Source organism: Dasypus novemcinctus, chromosome X (assembly GCF_030445035.2).
Source record: "Dasypus novemcinctus isolate mDasNov1 chromosome X, mDasNov1.1.hap2, whole genome shotgun sequence".
Taxonomy (NCBI): domain Eukaryota; kingdom Metazoa; phylum Chordata; class Mammalia; order Cingulata; family Dasypodidae; genus Dasypus; species Dasypus novemcinctus.
The window spans coordinates 39,287,692-39,304,936 of record NC_080704.1 but is presented as its reverse complement, the minus strand read 5'-3'; the positions used below and the strand labels follow the sequence as shown (position 1 = coordinate 39,304,936).

Below are 17,245 nucleotides of genomic sequence, written 5' to 3'. Positions count from 1 at the left end.
GAATATTCTAATTTCACCCTCATTTTTGAAAGACAATCTTGCTGGATATAAGATTCTCTGCTGGAAGTTTTTCTCTTCTAGTATCTTAAATATATCAGACCACTGTCTTTTGCCTCCATGGTTTCTGGTGAGAAATCAGCACGTAATCTTATTGGATATCCCTTATCTGTGATACATTGCTTTTCTCTTGCTGCTCTCAGAATTCCCTCTTTGTCTTTGGCCTTTGACATTCTGATGAGTATGTGTTTTGGAGCTGGTCTATTTGGATTTTTTCAGATGGGAGTACATTGTGCTTCTTGAACAGGGATATCTATGTCCTTCAATAGGTTTGGGTCCAAGGCGATTCCCTCTCCAAGGGGCCACCTAATGCCCCTCTCAAGAAAGTAGCAACTTGGAATAAAACCTGGCAAGCCATTGACTATGAGGTGCAGAGGTGCCCAAAGATGTACTTACCAAATCCAATGGATGTGTCATGATGATGGGAACGAGTGTTGTTGGGGGGGGAGAGGGGGGGGTGGGGGAGCAGGGTTGAATGGGACCTCACATATATATTTTTGATGTAATATTATTACAAAGTCAATTAAAAAAAAAAGAAAAAAAGAAAAAAAAAAAGAAATGCAAAAGGTATAAAATTCTTCTATTTTAATCTGTGCATAACCTTGTTTTCAACTTTGAAATCTATGTTTATCTTTGTCAGTTTGCTTGGGCCTAGGAAATCAGATTTGGGGTTCACCTATTACAAGTTAGATAATGGTGAAAGGTAACCTAAAAATGAATCTTTAAATGCTAATACTGTCTTGCTAATGGATTTAATGCATAAATCACAAGTGAAATTTATTTAATTGCTGGAAAAGCAGAAAAACTACACAAAGTTCTTACTAATAAAATTGTTTTAATTGCTTAGTTAATAAAAAAAAAAAAAAAAAAACCTGGCAAGCCCAGGGTTTTCCAGAGAGAGGGGATGATTTTCCTTCTGCCTTCCTTTGGCTGCCTACATGCCTAAAAAAAATAAAAATAAATAAAAATAGGTTTGGGAAATTTTCTACCATTATTTCTTTAAATATTCTTTCTGCCCCTTTTTCATTCTCTTCTCCTTCTGAGACACCCATGACACATATGTTTGCATGCCTTTTGCTGTCATTTAGTTGCCTGAGACCTTGTTCAAATTTTTCCATTCTTTTCTTCATCTCTTCTTTTGTATGTTCACTTTCAGAGGCCATTTCTTCAAGCTCAGCAATCCTTTCTTCTGCTTCCTCAAATCTGCTATTATACGATTCCAATGTTTTTTCAATTTCATTGATTGTACCTTTCATTCCCATAAGATCTGCTATTTTTCTATGTATGCTTTCAAATTCTTCTTTGTGCTCATCCAGTGTCTTCTTAATATCCTTAATCTCTTTAGCCATCTCTTTGAATTTATTAAGGAGATTTGTTTGAACATCTATAATTAGTTGTCCCAACTCCTTTATGTCATCCAGAGGCTTATCTTGTTTCTTTAACTGGGCCATAGCTTCCTGTTTCTTGGTGTGGATTATAATTTTTTGTTGGTGTCTTGGCATCTGTCTTACTAGAGTATTTATTCTAGGTGCAGTTTTTCTATTTAGTTTAGGGCTTCCTATCATTTCTCCCTTGCCAGTTGTATAGTAAGAGCTGTAATTGGTGCCATAAGCTGTGGATGTTCAAGCTGCCCTCACTGAGCCAGGGACCAATAATGCTTCTTCCAACTTTCTCCTTTGCCAGGGGTAAGGACAAAGTCACGGCGATGTGGAATAATCCACGTGCAGACCTAGATTGTAGTTGCCCAGAAAGACTGATGAAGCTTCACATCACTTTCTCCCGACTGGGGCAGGGATGGAGCTGCAGGTGTGGGCAGCAATCTATGCAGTGCAGTCCAGGATGACAATAGTTGCCCTGGTAGACTTCTGATTTTCAGTCAATGCCAGCCAAAGTTACCTGCAGTTATCTGTATAGGCTGGTGCAGGGTTCCTCCACCTCCTCCCCTCCAGAGGCAGGGCTGAAGCCTAGGCTAGGGCTGCAGGCTGATCTGTGTGAAAGAAACTGGTTCCTGCCTACACTGAGAGTTTCATTGGCCTGGCTTTCCCTCAGGCTGGGGGCGGAGTCAGAATGTTGGCTACTTTCCTCTTTCTGACTTGGGCTGGTTCTTGCCCCAGCCACTCCCAGCATGGCCACGTGTTTTGTAGCCATGTTTTTCTTGAAGCCTGCTGATCAAATTCACATTTTATTATGAGTTTACCTGTTGAAATGCCAGCTACATATATATTAGTAATATAATAAAGGATGGTCATTACCACTTTATGCCAGAAGCAAATCACCACACTGTCAAAGGTCAAATTCATGTAAGTGAACATTTTAGAATATGTTTTAGGTTCCGTTTAGAAATGGATAACCACAGGCACATATACTGTATTATTTTTCAACTTTACACTCCCAAAGCACCATTCCAACATCATCTGTAAAACGTAAAAAAAAAAAAAAAAAGGCTAAGGCTGAAATATAAGGAAAACTGGACTCTTCTTTTCCAGTAGGATAAAATGGTATAGAACTAAAGTACATTGAAGAGATCAATCTGCCATGATATCCTTTATTACAATAGTGTATGAATAATGATTGCAATGGAATTTTCGGAGAAATACATATGACATTTGGATTAATATCAAATGAATCCATTAAGATTGGTGTTATTTTAATGAATACTAATTCATTTCAGAAGGCCATGTTACTCAATTTAATATATGTTTAATTAATGCTGTCTTACAGTTGGATTCTCATGAGATTGAATATGATAGTCACATGACATCAAATATATTAATATTGATCAGTTCCTTGACATTGAATATTAGAGTTGAAAGTTTTATGAAAAATCAAAAAGTTAGTAAGAACATTTTGCATTATGTTACAAATTACTGCAAACCCATGATAATATCAATAAACATTTTATAATTCAATATGTTACACAATTTAAAAATTCAAATTCACAAGCCCCTTGATATCAACAGCAAAATATGAAGAGTCTTTATTGTCTTCCTCAAAAACTTCCTTTATTTGATCTGTGGTTGTGATTCACTTTTTCCTTCTGTCCTTAAAAACTATTTTCTAAACCCTGTTACTTTATAAAGGTACTATCCTTCTATAGTCTCCTAAATCCTTCCAAGCTGCCAATCCAAACCTCTAGTGACAGACATTTTTTCATTTGCTAATCAAAAGCTCTATCTTTTCAAACTCTCTGCCTAACTTAACAGTGATGATTAGCTTCTCTTTTATTTTAACTCTTTCCCTTGACTTTCATGACATTGAAATGTTATGGTGTGGACCATTGGCCATGAGGTGTAGCAGTGCTCAGAGATGTATTCACCAAGTGCAATAAATATCTCATGATGATGGAGGAGGTTGTTGTTATGTGGGGAGGAGTGGGGTGAGGGTGGGGGGGTATATGGGGGCCTCATGTTTTTTGAATGTAACATTAAAAAAATAAAGACAAAAAAAAAGAAATGTCACGAACATTTCCTCCTATTTCTCTAAACGTGCTTTGGTTCCTCAAGGTTTTAGTTCTTGTACCTCCTCTTAAATAACATTTCCTAAGAGTCCCTACAATAAAATCCATAGATTTCTAAGACTCATTTCTTACCTCATTCTTTCCTACTTGATAATCATATCCATTTCCACAATATCAACATATCTCCCAGGACAGAACTTTCAAACCCTGATCTCTACCTTGGATATGTCTTCAAAGTTCTAGGTCTTCATGTACAATTAATTATTTGACATTTCCACACAGATGTGTCCCAAGCACCTTAAACTTAACATACCACAAAATGAAGGGATTTTAGCTCCTACCTTCAAATCTACCAATGAAAATAGCAAAAACAACAATATTTCATTACTGTCTAGTATTCTTTCTCTTTGTTGATCCATGCCATCAGCATGTTTTCAATTACCTAGAGCTAACATTTGATAATTGTAATTGTCTTCCCTCTCACTTAACTGTCATTCTTATTTAGTTATCATATCCTTATATTTTAAGCCTCATTCCAATCAAATAAACATCTTCCCCCCAAAAAATCCTTTAAAGGCTTCCATTTATTTAAAAAAAAGTTCATATGTCATCTTAGATTCTCTACATCCTGGCTTGTATCTCCTTTTCTAGATGTATCTCCAACCACTCCTCTCCAAGCCCTCTTCAGCGAAATATGGCTCTCACAAACTAGATAATTTTTCTTGCTTCTATGCCTGCCATTGTTCATACTGCTCCCTTAGCAGTATGAAATACTTTCTTTAGCATGCATACATTCATTGATCAATTCACCTATTTAATACACATTCATTTAGTACTTACATACCACTTGCAAGATGCTATTTAGATATTAGAGAGATGATGGTGAAGAACACAAAACCCATGTGTGGCAGTTTGATATTATTTATGAATCTCCAAAAAAAGGGAAAAATTATGTTTGTAAACTGATCGGTTCCTCTGGGTGTGATACCCTTTGACTGTATTAAATTAAAAAGGTTTTAAGTTTACTCCATAAAAGATTAGGTATTTGAATCCACCATACCAGTAGGGCATGACTTAGAGTTAAATCCATGCCCCCTTGGTGGGCTAATACAAACAGATACTCACATAAGAAGAGAGAAAGCTACATAAACACAGAAGAGGAGAGAGCTCTGTCATGTTTGAACCTGGGGTCCTGGAGAGATCTGAGTGATTCACCTGATAGTTGCAGCTGAAGAGAAAAGAGCAGCTGAGCAGCTGAGAAAGCCTGGAAAGAAATGAGCCCTATGTCAGACACTGATATAGGAAGCCCTAAGAGAAGAGCTCTATGCCAGCCTGTAGCTGAGATTGGAAGAAGCTGGGTCCACAAAACCTTAAGAGAAAGAAGCCCCCAGAGAATAGACAGAGATTGCCTACCATCTTGCTTCAACACATTGCAATAGACTTTGGTGAGAAAACGACCTTGAGTTGTACTCTTTAGGGTCTTGTAACTGTAAGCTTCTATCCCAAATAAATACCCTTTATAAAAGCCAACAGATTTCTGGTACTATGCATCAGCATCCCTTTGGCTAACCAATATACTAGGTTTAGGTCTAGAAGATGGTGGAATAGAGAGTTCCAGGACTCACTCCTTCAAGAACTATTGAACAGGGAGAAACTATCTGAGGCTCAGGAGGCCAGGGGGCATTATACAGCATCCAGAGAAGAGCAAGACAAAGAGACTAAGAAATTGCAATAAACATCTATAAGTAACTCATTCTTCAGGGGCTGCCAGCGCCCATCCACCACTTTTAAGGCAAGCCACTTTGGTTCTAGTCCCTGACTGGCAGCTTCAGAGGGGGACATGAAAGTCTCCCTGCCCAAGGAAAGGGAGGGATGCAGACATATACTCAGCATAGCTGTTGATCAGCAAATTTAAATCATCAAATCCTGGCTCAGAAACATTGTTTTAGCCTGTCCCAGACAGGGACTGGCTTGGCCATTGTTTCAACCCTGCCTCCAACAGAGGCAGACCCAGTGGAGGTTAAAAGATACACACTGCCCCCTAAGGGCTACAGAGAACAGTTTGCTGAAGAGCAGCATCTGTGGGGCAGGCCAGAACAGCACAGGTTCACGTGGCTGACAAAAAATCTTTCGGACTTTCTTTCTTAGTCTCCTTGGCGCTTTTTATAACTGGTCTGTGCCCCACTTTGTGTGTTCCTGGCCTTTCTTTGGCAGGGAAACAATGACTTTGGAAAGTCCTCTCCATGGTGACCTCCTCCCAGAATTTGTCCTCTAGGCAAAATTGGCTAGAAGCAATGAAAGGAGAGTTAAAAAAATTATAGAGGCAAAACAAAAATAATCCGAACAGATCAAGATTCCCAGAGAAGGAATAGAGGAAAGGAAGCTTTCTCCTGAAGATGAAACAATTGCACAAACAGAGCAATATTAAAAATTGCACTGCAATTTTTTAACCAGAGCAAGATCAGAGATCAGAGGAAGAAGAGCTGAATAAAACTGATCAGATAAATGCAAGCAATTATAGAGGTCTAGAATAAGTTGAACCAAGTGTCAAAAAAGAGCCATAACACAAAGTCAATTAACAATAAAACCTTAGCAAGAGAGAGAAACTGACCTTCAGAATAAACTCAAGATAATCGGATGCTTAGATGTCGGCAAAAAATTGCAAGTCATACAAAGAAACAGGAAGATATGGTGCAGTCAACAGAACAAATTAAAAGTTCAGAGGAGACAAAGAATTTGGAACAACTATGGAAAGATATTCAAACATCTCCTCAATCAGTTCAAGGAGGTGAATGAAAATATGGCTAAAGGTATAAAGGATATTAAAATGACACTGGGTGAGTATAAAGAAGAAATTACAGACCAATCTCTCTAATAAGTATAGATGCAAAAATCTTCAACAAAATATTTGTGAATCCAATCCAACAGTATATTGAAATAATTATACACTATGAACAAGTGCGTTTTATCCCAGGTATGAAAGGGAAGTTCAACACAAGGAAATCAATCAGTGTAAAACATCACATTAACAAATCAAAGGAGAAAAATCACATGTCCATCTTGACTGATGCAAAAAAGATGTTTTACAAAATTGAGCATCCTTTCTTGATAAAAAGATAGAGCTAGAAGGAAACTTCTTCAGTATGATACAGGGCATATATAAAAAAACCGAAAGGTAATATCGTACTTAATATTGAAAGACTGGCAGCTTTCTCTCTAAGATCAGGAAGAAAGCAAGGATGCCCACTCCCACCACTGCTCTTCAATATTGTACTAGAGGTTCTGCTAGAGCAATTAAGCAAGAAAAAGAAATAAAGGGCATCCAATTCAGAAAAGAAGAAGTGAAATTTTAGTTATTCACAGATGATATGATCCTATATCTAGGAAGTCCCCCAAAAATCTATAACAAAGCTACAAGTGCAAATAAATGAGTTCAGCAAGGTGGCAGGATACAAGATTAATATCCAAAAAGCAGTATTGTTTATATAAAATAGTAATGAGCAATCTAAGGAGATAAATAGGGGGAAATTTCATTTAAAATTGAAATTAAAAGAATTAATACTTAGGAATAAACTTAACTAAGGATGTAAAAGACCTTTATTCAGAAAACTACAAAACATTGCTAAAAGAAATCAAAGAATTCATGAATTGGAAGACTAAATATTAAGATGTCAATTTTATCCAAATTGATCACACAAAGTTAACACAATCCCAATCCAAAGTCCAACAGTCAACTTTGCAGAAATGGAAAAGCAAATTATCGAATTTATTTAGAAGGGTAAGGGTCCTGGATAACCAAAAATAACTCTAAAATGAAGAAGGAAGTTGGAGGACTCTTACTTCCTGACTTTAAAGAATATTGCATAGTTATAGTGGTTTTAAAAAAATAGAGCATGGTACTGGGAAGCAGATGTGGCTCAGGCAGTTGGGCACCCACCTACCACATGGGAGGTTTGGTTTTGGTTCCTGGTGCCTCCTAAAGAAGACGAGTATGACAGTGAGCTGACAGGATGGGCTGGCATGGTGGGTTGGCACAACCAGAGGACACAATGAGGAGACCCAATGAATAAACAGAATAAGAGACACAATAAGCAGGGAGTAGAGATGGCTCAAATGATTGGACACGTCCCTCCCACATGGGAGGTCCTGAATTTGGTTCCCAGTGCCTCCTAATAAGAAGATGAGCACACAACAAACAGACACTGAGAGCAGACTGCAAATGCAAACAATGACGAGGGAGAAGAGAAAGAACTAAATAAAATAAATCTTTAAAAAACAGAAACAGCATGGTACTGGCATAAAGATAGACAAATTGACTGACTGAATTGAATTACGAGTTCAGATATAGACTTTCATATCTATGGTTAATCGATTTTTGACAAGGCTATCAAATCCACCCACCTGGCTCAGAACAGTCTATTCAACAAATGTTGCTGTGAGAACTGGCTATCCAAATCCAAAAGAAAGAAATTAAATGCTTGCATTAAAAAAGAGAGAACTAACTTCACACCTGGAAGATTTAGGAAAAGAAAGCAAACTAAAAGCAAAGCAAGAAGAAGAAAATAAGTAACAAAGAATAGAGCAGAGATAAACAAAATAAAGGCTAGAAACCCAATAGAAAGCATTAACAAAACCAAAAGTTGAATCTCTGAAAAGATCAATAAAACTGACAATCATTTAGTCAGACTGACAAGAAGAAAAAAAAAAGACAAATAAATAAAATCAGAAAGACTTCTGACCCCACAAAAATTAAAAGAGATAAGAGGATCCTATGAACAACCATATGCCAACAATTTAAACTACCTAGATGAAATGAACAAATTCCTAGAAACACACAATCTACAATGACTATAGAAGAAATAGAACACCTCAATAGATCAATTACAAGTAAAGAGATTGAATCAATCACCAAAACTTCCCAACAAAGAAAAGTCCAGGACCAGAGGGCTTCACAGGTGAATTCTAAATACCGTTCTAAGAAGAATTAATACCAATCATTCTCAAGTTCTTCCAAAACAGTGATGAGGAAGGATGTTTTAGTTTGCTAAAAATTGCCAAGGCAATATACCAGAAATGGGTTGGCTTTTACAATGGGGATATATTAGGTTGCAAGCTTACTATTCTGAGGACATGAACATGTCTAAATCAAGGCATCATCATGCGATGCCTCCTACCCAAAGACCAGCACATGGTGGCATATTCCTTCTCCTCTGGGTCTTGTTGCTTCAGCTTCTGGCTTCCTCTCTCCAGGCTTCTGTTGATATCAACTTCTTGCTCTCACAACAGTCTCTCTGCTCCTGTTTCTTTCTGTCTCTGTAGACTTTTTTCTCTGTATATTCATCCCATTTATAAAGGACTCAAGTAAGAGGATTAAGACCCACCTTACTGAAGTAATCTAACCAAACAGTCCCATCCACAATAGGGTTGCATCCACAGGAATGGACTAGTTTCAAGAACATGATTTTCTGGGGTATAAATAGAATGGCATCAAACTACCACAAGGGAGCACTACCTAGCTCATTATGTGAAGCCAGTATCACCCTATTACCAAAAACAGATAAAGATACTACAAGAAAGGAACATTACAGACCAATTTCTCTAATGAATATAAATGCAAAAATCCTCAACAAAATGCTTGCAAACCAAAATCAAGAGCACATTAAAAAAAATTATATACCATGATTAAGTGGGATTTATCCCAGGTATGCAAGGATGGTTCAACACAAGAAAATCAATCAGTGTAATATACCACATTAATAAATCAAAGGAAAAAGAACACATGAGCATCTTGATTCACACAGAAAATGCATTTGACAAAATCCAGAATCTTTTCTTGATAAAACCACTTTAAAAGATGTCAATTCTATCCAAATTGATTTACATATTCAATGCAATCCTAATAAAAATTCAAACAGCCTCCTTTGCAGAAATGGAAAAGCCAATCATCAAATTTATTTGGAAGGGTATAGGGGGCCTGAAGAGCCAAAAATACCTTGAAAAAGAAGAATGAGTTTAGTGGACTCACCCATCCTGACTTTAAAGCATATTTCAAACTATGGTGGTTAAAACAGCATGGTATTGGCATAAAGACAGATATATTGACTAATGCAATTGAACTGAGAGTTCAGAAATAGACCATCACATCTATGGACAATTGATATTTGACAAGGCTGCCAAGTGTACTCAACTGGGACAGAATAGTCTCTTCATCAAATGGTGCTGGTAGAACTGGATACCCATTTCCAAAAGTATGAAAGAGATCACATATCACACAACTCATACAAAAATTTAACTCAAAGTAGATCCAAGACCTACATATAAAAGACAAGGTCCTGTCTAAAAATCCTAGAAGAAAATATAGGGAAGCATCTTAAAGATCTTGTGGTAGGAAATGGTGTCTTTGACTTTATACCAAAAGCTCAAGCAACAAAAGAAAACATAGTTAAATGGAACCTCCACAAATTGAAAACACTGTATATCAAAGCACTCTGTCAAAAAAGTATAAAGACGGGAGTGGATGTGGCTCAAGCAGTTGAGCACCTGCCTCCCACATGGGAGGTCCCTGGTTCAGTTCCTGGTGCCTCCTAAAGAAAAAACAGACAATGAGCAGACGATGAGTAGACAACAAGCAAAAATGAGAGCAAAGAACAACAATGAGCAAATCAGCGAGCAAACCGATGAGGGAGTCATCTCAGGGGTGGCAGGGAAGATAATGAAGACAACCTACTCACTGGAAGAAAGTATTTGGAAACCACATATCTAATGAGGTTTTAACATCCAGAATATATAAAGAAATCCTACAACCCAACAATAAAAAGACAAACAGTCCAATTTAAAAATGGGCCAAAGACTTAAGTAAATATACTTCCAAAGAGGAAACACAAGTGAATAAAAAGCACATGAAAAGATACTTAACATCACTAGTTATTAGGGAAATGCAAATCAAAACCACAATGAAATATTATTCCTTGCCTACTAGAATGGTCACTATTTTTAAAAATTGGAGAGCATGTGGAGAAATAGGAACACTCATTAACTATTGGTGGGAATGTAAAATGGAACATTATTAACTATTTCAAGGTGTTAATAATAGGTTGATATATGGTAAAATACTCTTAATAAAAATTATGAACTATAGTTAACAGTAATATTTTGATATTCTTTCATCAACTGAAACAAAGATACCACACCAATTCAAAGTGTCAACAATATGGTGTATATGAGAATGTGTTTTTTACATGACTTTTATGTAAGACTATAACTTCTCTCATTTAAAAAATTACAATAATTTTTTAAAATAATGCTAAGTGAAAGAAACCAGACACTAACTACTATTTATGGTATAAGTCCATTTGTATAAAATGTAAATGTAAACAAATCTAAAGACACAGAATTAGATTAGTAGTTATGTAGGGCTGGGGAAGGATAGAGAGATTGAGAAGTGACTGCTAAGGGATATGGGGCTTTTCTTTTTGAGTAATGAAAAGGTTCTAAAATTGAATGTGGCGATGAATGAATAACTATGATAATACTAAACACCACTGATTGTCCACCTTAGACGAAATATATGGTATGTGATATACCTCAATAAACTGCTTTTAAAGAAGTAAAGAAAACAATGCCCCAACCCTAATGGAGCCTATATTCTAGTGTGAAGACAGATATTAAGTGAACATATAATGCCAGATATAAAAAATAAAACTATTTAAGTAGGTGGGGTTACTTCCTTCAATCTAGCCCTCTAGGAAGTCATCTCTGAGGGGACGGACAGTTGAACAATGAAATAAGGGGCTTATCCACATTAAATCAAGATCTATGAAATAATAGGTACATGGTCCTTGACAGGTGCATGAGTAGGGTATTTGAGGAACAGGAAGGAGGCCAATGTGGTTGATGTACTGTGAGTGAGAGAAAATGAGATAATCCTAAATAGAGACTATGAACTATGCTAAAAACCTGGATTTTAGTCTAAGCATGTTGGAAATTATTTGGAGAGTTGAGAGCAGAGAAGTGATATGATTATATTTTTCAGAAGGATCACATGTAGTTTATAGTGGCTTGAAGTTGTGTATCTCAGGAAAAAACATGCTCTTAAATATAAAAAAACATTTAAAAAGAAAAAAACACATGTTCTTAATTTCTGTGAGTATGAGCCCATTGTCAATAGGACCTTTTCATACAGTTACTTCAGTTAAAGTGTGGTCCAACTGAAACAGGATGGCTCTTAATCCAATTACAGAAGTTATTATAGATAAAGTCACAGAGAGAAAAGCCACAGGGAGCACCAGCTGCCAGAAGTCAACAGAACCTGGAGGGGAAATGAAAAGACAACACCATGTGTATTGCCATGTGACAGAAAGATCAAGGTCCAGGAATCACCAGCAGCCAGCCCCAGAATGTCACAGTCTTCTTGGAGAAAGGATTACCTCGATGACCCTTCAATTTTGGACTTCTCCTAGCCTAAACACTATAAGCCAATAAACTCCCAAATGGGTTGGCTTTTATAGTAGAAATTTATTAGGTTAAAAGCTTACAGTTCTGAGGCTTACTGTTCTGAGGTTGTGAAAATGTCCAAACCAAGGCATCATCATAAATGCTGTCTCACTATAGGTTGACTACAGGAGATCCTTGACTCTTTTCACATGGCAAAGCACATGGAGGCATCTGCTCCTCTTCTAGGTCTTATTGCTTTAGCTTCTGGCTGCTCCATTTTTGGCTTCCTCTTTCCCAGGTTCCTCTCTGAGCTTCTGGGTTCCTTTTCTCTGTCTCTGTTGTTTTTTTCTGTGTTTCTCAGCTTTCAGCCCTCTGTTTATAAACGACTCCAGTAAGAGGACCAAGACCCACCCTGGGTCATGCCTCACTGAAGCAATCCAATCAAAGCTCCCTCCAACTGAAACCAATCCAAGGGTCCCATACCTATAGGAATAGATTAGCTCCAAGAACCTGATCTTTTCTGGGATCCACATAAAGCTTCAAGCTGTCACAGAAGGGGACCAAATTCTGATGCCATGTATACTATTGATTGCTAGATAACCATATTACTACAAACTTTACAGCTGAAAACAACCTCTTTTCATCCTGATCAAGACGGCAGAATAAGACATTTCAGGGCTCCATCCTCCAACAGAAGCATTGAATAACTAGCACAAATTGGCAGAAATGTCTTTCTCAATTTTCCAGAAAACATTCAAAAGACTGCAATAACAGGGTGAGCACTGGATCAAGAAAAAGACTACTTGGGGGTAGGATTGCCTGGTGCCTTGGATGACCCCTCCCCCATGCCTCTTCAGCTCTATATGGAACTATCCCACATTCCCAATATGTATCCCTGCTCCCAGAATTGGAAGTAAAAGAATAACTCTCATGCACATACTGGGAGTCTGTATGTCTGGCCCCATTTGTCCAGTGGTGGTCTTGATGGACTCCCTAGAACTTTCCCTATATGTAAAAGGGGCTCACAGAACTCTTATACAGAACACTGTGAGACCAGTCAAGACATCCTGCCTGGAGCAAGAGATTGCTGGCTATAGGAGATACAGTGGAGTGCAAAGAACCATGAGGAAACTCTTTCCTAGGAAAGAGGGGACATTGGTATCCCTTATAAATATAGGAATTCCTAGGGCCACGTGTGCAAGTCTAAAACAAGATGCAAAAGGTCAGAGAAGGCTATATGCTTTAGCCTGGAGCTATTTTCTAAACAGTCTATGGTTAAATTCTAAAGAAGGGTATTCATACAAGTCAATCTGTAAAGACTGAGAACTGTTCAATTTTTCCTTCTTTTTTTTTTGTTAGCTCTAACACTAGATAGAGACAAACTTAAGTAACAGATGCCTCAGAGTCTACATTTCAGCAATAACATGTTAAAATGTCAAAATATCCAGTTGTCAGCAAAAGATGGAAAACATACAAAGAAACAGAAAGCAATGGCCCAGGCAAGAAAAATATTAAAGCATTGGAAACCTTCAATAAGGAGGACCATACCTGGGACATACCAGACAATGACTTTTAAAAAACGGCCCTACATTAACACTGATCCTGCAGAAACAAGAGAGATCATAAGAGGATATTATAAACAACTCTATGCCAAAAACTAGACAATTTAGAGGAAATAGACAAATTCCTAGAAACACACTAACAACCTACACTGACCCTAGAAAAAATAGAACACTTCAACAAACCAATCACAAGAGAAAACATTGAAACAGTCATAAAAAACTTCCCAAAGATAAAAAACCCGGGACCAGATGGCTTCACAGGAGAATTCTACCAGTCATTCAAAGGGGATCTAATACCAATTTTGCTCAAGCTCTTCCAAAAAATTGAACAGGAAAGAATGCTACCAAACTCATTCTATGAAGCCATCATCATGCTAATATCAAAACCAGATAAAGATACTACCAAAAAAAAAAAAAGGAAAATTACAAACCCATATTTCTAATGAATATAGATAAAAAAATCCTTAACAAAATACTTGCAAACTGAATCAGAAACACGTTAAAAGAATTATACACCACTATCAGTGAGTTTTATCCAAGGTTTGCAAGGAAGGTCCAACACAAGAAAATCAATTAGTGTGATAAACCACAACTGATAAATTGAGGAAAAAGAAATCACATGATCCTCTCAACTGATGTGGAAAAGGTATTTGACAAAATACAGCATCCTTTCTTGATAAAAAACACTTCAAATACAGGAATAGAAGGAAGCTTTTTCAATATGGTAAAGTGCATATGTGAAAAGCCTACAGCTAGCATTGGACTCAATGGTGAAAGACTGAAAGCTTTCCTACTGAGATCAGGAACAAGACAAGGATGACCACTGTCACCACTGTTATTCAATATTGTGCTAGAGGTTCTAGCTAGAGCAATTAGGCTAGATAAAGAAATACAAGACACCCAAATAAAAAAGGAAGAAGTAAAAATTTTACTCTTCATTGATGATATGATCCTATATTTAGAATCTCCTGAAAAATCCACAACAAATCTCCTAGAACTAACAGACAAGTTCAGCAAAGTGGCACGATACAAGATAAATATGCAAAATTCAATAGCATTTCCATGCACTACTGATGTGCACTCTGAGGAGGAAATCAGAAAAAAATTCCATTTATAATAGCAACTAAAACAATCAAATATTTAAGAATAAACTTAACCGAGGACATAAAGGACCCGCATTCAGAAAACTACAGAACATTGCTAAAAGAAACTGAAGACCTAAATAAATGGAAGGACTCTCCATGTTCATTGATTGGAAGACTAAATATCTTTAAAATGTCAATTCTACCCAAACTGATTTACAGATTCAGTGCAACCCCAATAAAAATCCAAACAGCCTTTTATTTAAGAAGTGGATAAACCAATTTTCAACTTTATTTGTAAGGGTAAGGGGCCTAAAATAGCCAAAAAGATCTTAAAAAGAATTATGAAATTGGAGGACTTTCACTCCTAGACTTTAAAGCATATTACTTAGCTACAATGGTAAGAAGATCATGGTACTGGGATAAAGACAGACACTTGATCAATGGAACCAAACCGAGAACTCAGAAATAGGCCCTCACATCTATACTCAAGTGCATTTTGGCAAGGTGTTCAAGTCCTCCCAGCTAGGCCAGAACAGTATTCAACAATGGTCTTAGGATGATTGAATAGTCATATCCAAAAGAAAGAAAGAAGACCCCTATCTTACACCTTATACAAAAATTAAATCAAAGTGTATCAAGGACCTAAATATAAAAGGGAGAACGATAAAACTCCTGGAAGAAAATATAGGAAAACATCTTCAAGATCTTGTGGTAGGCAGTGGTTTCTTAAACCTTACACCAAAAGCATGAGCAACAAATGAAATAATAGATAAAGGGAATCTCCTCAAACTTAAACACTTTTGCACCTCAGAGAATTTTGACAAAAGGATGAGAAGGCAGCTGACTTAATGGGAAAAATATTTGGCAAACACATATCCAATAAGGGTTTAATATATATGATATACATAGAGATCATACAACTCAACAATAACAAGCCACCCAATTAGAAAATGGACAAAAGGTTTGAAAAGATAATTGACCAAAGATGAAATACAAATGGCAAAGAAATACATGAAAAAAATGTTTAACATCAGTAGTGATCAGGGAAATGCAATGCAAAACTACAATGAGATATCACTTCATACCTATTAGATGAGCCACTGTTAAAAAGTTGGAAAACTGTAAATATTGGAGAAGGTGTGGAAAGATAGGAACATTTTTCAGGGTTGGTGAGAATCTGGAATGGTACAGCCACTGTGGAGGACTGTTTGGCAGTTCCTAAGGAAGTTGAATATAGACTTGGCACATGATCTGGCAATACCATTACTAGGTATATACCCAGAAGAACTCAGAACACAGATTAAGAAACAAAAATCTGCACACTCATGTTCACAGCAGTGTTATTCACAATTGCCAAAAGTTGGAAGCAACACAGGTGTCCATCAGCTAATGAATGAATAAACAAATTGTGGTGTATACACATGATGGAATATTGTGTAGCAGTAAGAAGAAATAAAGTCGTGAAGCATATGACAACATAGATGAAGCTGTAGGACATTATATTGAGTGAAGTAAGCCAGATACAAAAGGACAGACACTGTATGATTTTGCTATTGTGAACTAAGTATATTGTGTAAACACATGGATTTAATAATTATAATATATAGATCACAAGAAAATAGAATGAGGGTAGAGAATGGAAAGCTGAGGGTTAATCTGTGCAGATATGGTAAAAATGTTTTTTGTAAATTCTGAAAGCCATAAGAGAGAAGTAACATGTCACATACAAGGGAACCTCTAAAAAATGAAGTGCCTATTTCTTTTCAGAAATTATGAAGGAAAGAAGGCAGAGGCATGACACATTTAAATTGTTTAAAGCAAAAAAACTGCCAGCCAAGAATTGTATATCTGGTAAAACTGTTTCTCAACAATGAGGCAGCGATTAGGACATTCCCAGATAAACGAAAGCTGAGGGCTTTCATCACCACTAGCTCAGCCCTACATGAGATGATAAAGAGTGAGCTCTGTAAGTTGAAAGGAAAAGATGATAGACAATAGATCGATGCTGCATGAAGAAATAAAGATCTCTGATAAGTACATCAACTAGGGTAAATACACATGCCAGTACTATTGTACTTTTGGTTTATAACTCCAGTTTTTACTTCCCACAGGATCTAAAAGGCAAGTGCATAAAATGTAAAAATAAAAATTATAAAATGCATAAATCATTGATTTTGTATTCATCCTGTATAAACATGTAATCTGTGAGAAGAACTACATAAAAAATGTAGGGAGGAGGGATATAGGAACATAGCTTGCTTAGGGTATTGAAGTTAAGTTGGTATCAAAGCACACAAGATTGTTATAGATTTTGGATGTTAAATTTAAGCCCCATGGTAACTATAAAGAAAATATTGGAGAATATGCATGTTCATAGAGACAGATGTGGGAGACAGTTTGGGCAGAGGCAATGGGAGTGAGGAGTTGGTGCGTGTGTATGGTTACTGTTTTTGAAGAAGAGAAAATTTTTGTGGTGGAAGGTGGTGAGGGTACCACAATATTATGAATATGATTAATCCCATTAAATAGTGTGCCTGGGCGTGGTTGAGATGGGGGAATTTATGTTTTATATATATATATATTCCAACAATTTAAATAAACAAGGAAACTAATAGCAACTAAGAGACAATGACTATTAAATGCAATACATG

At 36.7% G+C, this 17,245-nt stretch overlaps 1 pseudogene; it reads left to right on the top strand.

Annotated features, from left to right (window-relative positions):
- The first annotated feature begins 332 nt into the window (after positions 1–332).
- Positions 333–447, top strand: LOC111765655 (small nucleolar RNA SNORA67; annotated as a pseudogene).
- Positions 448–17,245: the final 16,798 nt, after the last annotated feature.